At 45.3% G+C, this 5,285-nt stretch overlaps 1 protein-coding gene across 1 annotated transcript in view; it reads left to right on the top strand.

Annotated features, from left to right (window-relative positions):
- rcbtb2 (regulator of chromosome condensation (RCC1) and BTB (POZ) domain containing protein 2) overlaps window positions 1-5,285 on the top strand; it is an 824,162-nt gene that overhangs the window by 542,157 nt on the left and 276,720 nt on the right. The gene's annotated exons all lie outside the window — the stretch shown is intronic.

The raw sequence follows: 5,285 nt of genomic DNA on the forward strand, positions 1-5,285 counted from the left end.
CGGAAGCCGCCATGGACACTTCACGCACTCAATGACTGCAGGTTTGCTCACGTAGCGGAAGGGGCGGAGCTAGTGTGTTATTTTGTTATTTACACAGTTATTTTTTGTTCACCATTTTTTCTTTTATTGGCATTATACTTACCTGCAAAACCGAAATGTCCTTACTCCGCAGATTTGAAAGACGCCGGCGCTTTCTCGTACTGTTGTCTCACTTCGCCGGCGCTTCCTTGTACTGTTGCCTCAGCCTCGCTTCACCACCGCTCGCCATGTTAAAGTGTGGAATGATGGTCAAGCGCCCCCTAACTTTAGAGCACAGTGATTGGATATTTACTCGCGGGGAGGAGTTTCCTCATCTCAGCTCATGGATTTAGAGGCACACAGTCAATTCGGGGAGGTATAAAACGCACATAAACTATTTAAACGCAAAACTTAGAAAACCGCAATTCACAAGTGCGAATTGAACCGTGGAGGTCGTACCATACGGTTCAATATTATATTGAGAACCGTGGCATCCCTAGTGTTTGTGATTCACACCCTGCGCCGGCTCTCTCATTAGTGTGGCATGAAGCTGCTCCTGTGATGTGCTGGCATAATGAGAATATACCCATGATACCTTGCACACACAGAGGGAACCTCTGTCTCTTTCATTCCTGCTTCTGAGAGCTCCTGTGCTTTTGGTGCTAAGTGTCTCTCAGTCGCGCGTAAGATCTTTTCCCTCCCATTGATATTGCTGGAGACGGCTGGAAGTTTTGAGGTGCGCCGCGTGACACATTGGGGTCAAGCGAACAGAGCGTTTCTCCCCTCCATTATCTCAGTTTGACATCTCACCACTGGCAGTCAGAGACGACACAGCAAAAAAAAAAACAGTTTGATATTGCTACAGCCATTATATGCAACCACTTCACTGAAAACGCTACTATTATTAGGCCTGACATGTGAAGGAGATGTGAGAAAGCGAGTTCTGCTGCCAAGAAATCGATAATTAAAACCCAGATGGGCCAATTATGTGTAATTAAGCATGTCGCAAGAGTTTGGCTTGATGTGTTCAAGTTATCAACAAAATCCCACAAACAAAAAGTACATTATTATAAGTGTAGTGACTTTCAAATCAAGCAGTTCAATGTAGAAAGCAGAGCTGATTTCAAAAGGCCCTAAGCAACTTGGAGAGTAGGGCTCTTGTCAGTGCAATTATAAAAATATCAAAATGACTCCTAAAGCAAAGGTTTAAACTAAAAAAATGGGCAACCCGGGCTCATTGTGGGCTCACGTAGTCCCGCGGACGTTTCTGGAGACCGCGGAATACGTCCAGGCGGGTACGTACGGCTGCAGTTTTTGTTTTCGCGAATCCGCGAGAGGCCGCCGTTGTGCGCTTTTTCCCCATCTCGAAAGTCACTCGCGAGCGCGGTTCGCGCCCGCGCTGTTCTCGCGTCCACCCGCCAGAGGCCACTGTCCGACTGACCGGATGATTGACTGCGCAACCGGCCAATCGGCTGACCGCCCTCCTCTTTCCCTCAACCCAACCAATTTCACCGATCGACCCGCCCGCTCGCTTCCCTGAACCCGAGCAACGGTTTTACATTTTTTGTTTTTGTTTTTATCCCACCGCGTTTTCGGATTTCGCCGCGTTCGCGCCCTGTCACGAAACTCGTTCACTTAATTTTTGGGATTCTGTTTTTGTCTTACCTGATTGCTGGAACTGCTCTCCCCCGGACTCGAAACCGATCACCGTGGTCGACTCCTCCTCTCCGCGTCTCTCGAGCTTGCCGACGTTACACGGTGAGCTGAGTGGACAAACGGGTTGCAGCGGGAAAGCCCTCCACAAGAAGGTGAGCGGTCAGCCGGCAAGCGCGAAAGGGGAACAGCATCACACCGCCCCGCAACGTTCGCTTGAAAAAATAATAAATGCAGCAGTACGTACCTCCCGGGACGTATTCCGCTGTCTCCAGAAACGTCCGCGGGACTACGTTTTCAGAATGAGCTTGGGTTGAAAATGGGAATTTAATTACCTTTACGTGGTTCCATAACTTTACGAGTTTCGATTTTCTGTTGAACACAAAAGAAGAGATGTCAAAAATTAAGTATGAAGTCTAAAACAGATCTAAAATGTGAATCGAAAGGACTGAAGTCAATTTAACATCCACACGGATGCCACCTCCTACGCCTTGTGTTTTGATGGAGCTCTCTGTGTGACTGCAGTAAGAAAAGTCATCGCTGTGCACAGGGCCGGAGTGGGACTCCTTTTCAGCCCTGGAGTTACAAGCCTCAGACCGGCCCACCTCAGTTCACGACTGACTATATTAAAGTAAGGTCATTTCCAATTCAGTTGCTAATTACACTATCACGTCTTTTTTTTGAGAAAACAGCTGCTTTAGAACTTCAAATGTTCAACAACCCTAACAGTATTATATATCTTAACAATAAAAATGAAAACAATAAATTGTTCTAACGAGGATCGAACCCGGGTCCGCGGGGTTTTAACCGAACGTGCTAACCGCTGGACCACAACAGCTGTGTACAGTGTGGAGACACAATTAAGTTTTATTATCATTAAAATAGATATGAAGAGAAAAATTGCGATAAAATAATGAATAAAAAGGCTGTGGTCAAGTAAATAAATAAATTTAAAAAGTGTGACTGCTGAGAGCAACAGATTCTGGAGCTAGGGACACCGGCCCTCGCGGCCAAAAAACGGACCGGCCCACCGGGAATACTCCCGGTCCTCCCGATTAGCCAATCCGGGCCTGGCTGTGCAGAAAAAAACACCTGATGTCACGCGCTCCAGCATGAAGAAGCATGCCTAGCATCCTAAAACATCAAAAATGTGAATTAAAAGGATTAACATCAATTTAACATCCACATTGATGATGCCCCTTTTGAATGGCTGTTTAAGCCACGATCACACCTAATTCATTTATTTATTTATTTATTTTTTGTGGTGACAGGAGCCTTTTTAAAGTGGTTTTCCATTGGGATCAACTATTTTGTTCATTGTTTTTGCACTCTGCGCATCTTGCGTTCTAACCACCTGCTTCAACTTGTGTTTTGATGAAGCGCTCTATATGACTGCAGTAAGAAAAAGTCATCGCTGTGCAGAAAAAAACACCTGATGTCACGCGCTCCAGTAGAGGTCTGCATTTCCAAATAAATTGCGGGAGCGGTCGGTAACGGGCTTAATTTGGGACTGGAGCGGGCTGTCTAGCAATATCGCGGATATTGCTATGCGAATGAGAGAGAGAGAGAGAGAGAGAGCTTTTCCTGTGTGTGTGCTTGGTGCTTGTGTGTGTGTGTATGTTAGTGCGCGCGTGCGCGAATGAGAGAGAGAGAGAGCTTTCCCAGATAGCAAAATACACTCGGGCCAGTTCCGGCTAGATTCTCACCTGCCGGAGACTTACCACTCAGCCCGGCTCCGGCTGCCGGACTCCAGATGCTTGTGGACTCACTGCCCGATTCCGGCCCGAATCAATCAGGCCAGATGTGGCGGCCATAAGCGAGCCGACGCTGCCGCATCCGAGCCGGAATCGGCCCGAGAGTAATGTGCGCTGTGGCCCGGAGCTGGCGCGACTCAGTATTTATTTACCTTTATATAAAACCTTTTGGTATTACATTGGTACTTGATACATGGTATTACAAGCATTTGAGTTGATATAACAGCAAAGACCTGTGTGTCTGCTTGGGGCTTGTGTCTGTGTTAGTGTGCGCGCGCGCGTATGAGAGAGATAGAGATTTGTCTGTGTGTGTGTGCTTGGTGCTGTGTGTGTGTGTGTTTATACAGACAGCTTGGCTGTCTGGACTGTATAGCTGGGGGATTTTCGGTTTTGTTCTCCCCCGCTCTTTAGCGGATTCGGGCGGGGCGGCCAGAAAACGGGGCGGGTCGGGCAGCGGGACAATAAATTCTTAATATAAGCGGGAGCGGTCGGGTTCGGGCTAAAACCTGGCGGGTGCGGGCGGGAGCGGGATTCAAAATTTAGTCCCGCGCAGATCTCTACGCTCCAGCATGAAGAAGCATGCCTAGCATCCTAAAACGTCAAAAATGTGAATTAAAAGGATTAACATCAATGTAACATCCACATTGATGATGCCCTTTTGAATGGCTGTTTAAGCCACGATCACACCTAATTCATTTATTTATTTATTTATTTTTTGTGGTGACAGGAGCCTTTTTAAAGTGGTTTTCCATTGGGATCAACTATTTTGTTCATTGTTTTTGCACTCTGCGCATCTTGCGTTCTAACCACCTGCTTCAACTTGTGTTTTGATGAAGCGCTCTGTGTGACTGCAGTAAGAAAAAGTCATCGCTGTGCAGAAAAAAACACCTGATGTCACGCGCTCCAGTATGAAGACAGATATACAGAGTGGTTGCCTAGTATCATAAAACATAAAAAATGTGAATCAAAAGGTCTAACATTAATTTAACATCTACATTGATGCCTTTTTGAATGGCTGTTTAGGCCACGATCACACCTAATTAGTTTTTTGCAGTGACAGGAATCTTTTTAAAGTAGTTTTCTATTGGAATCAAATATTTTGTGTGTTGTTTATGCACGAACCGTGCATACTAACCACTTGCAATGCCTTGTGTTTTGAAGTGCTTTGTGTGACTACCGTTAAAAAAGTTATCTCTGTGCAGAAAAAAAACCTGATGTCACGCGCTCCAGCAAATAGACAGTGGTACAGTATGGGCTAGCATAATAAAACATCAAAAATGTCAATCGAAAGGACTAACGTCGATTAAACATCCGCATTGATGTCCTGTTGAATGGCTGTTCAGGCCATGACAACACCTAATTAGTTTGTTTACATTAGTTGCAATGACAGGAGTCTTTTTAAAGTGGTTTTCTAATGAGATCAACTATTTTGTGGGTTTTTATATGCACTCTGCGCATCTTGCGTTCTAACCACCTCCTGCGACTTGTGTTTTGATGGAGGCCTCTGTGTGACTGCAGTAAGGAAGTCATCTCTGTACAAAAAAAAAAACACCCGACGTCACGTGCTCCAGCATGAAGCCCCTTTATACAGTGTGGTTGGCGAGCAAAATAAAAAGTGCAGTGCTCTGTTCTTTTGAAGAGTCTTTTCTAAAGTCAGCAAAGCGTGTAAAAGTTTGATCCACACCCAACATCAAAACCTTCATCACCATTTTACTTTGTCTTGTTTTGATGCCATAATTGTCTGTCTTTAATTCATAATTTGTCTTCTTATAATTTTCTCTAGATAAGCACCACATTGCAGAATGCCCTTATATGGAACTGGTTTGGGCGTGTATTATGCTAATTACTAACCCCTTGATT

This window comes from Danio rerio, chromosome 15, assembly GCF_052040795.2.
Source record: "Danio rerio strain M-AB ecotype USA chromosome 15, GRCz13ab, whole genome shotgun sequence".
NCBI lineage: Eukaryota > Metazoa > Chordata > Actinopteri > Cypriniformes > Danionidae > Danio > Danio rerio.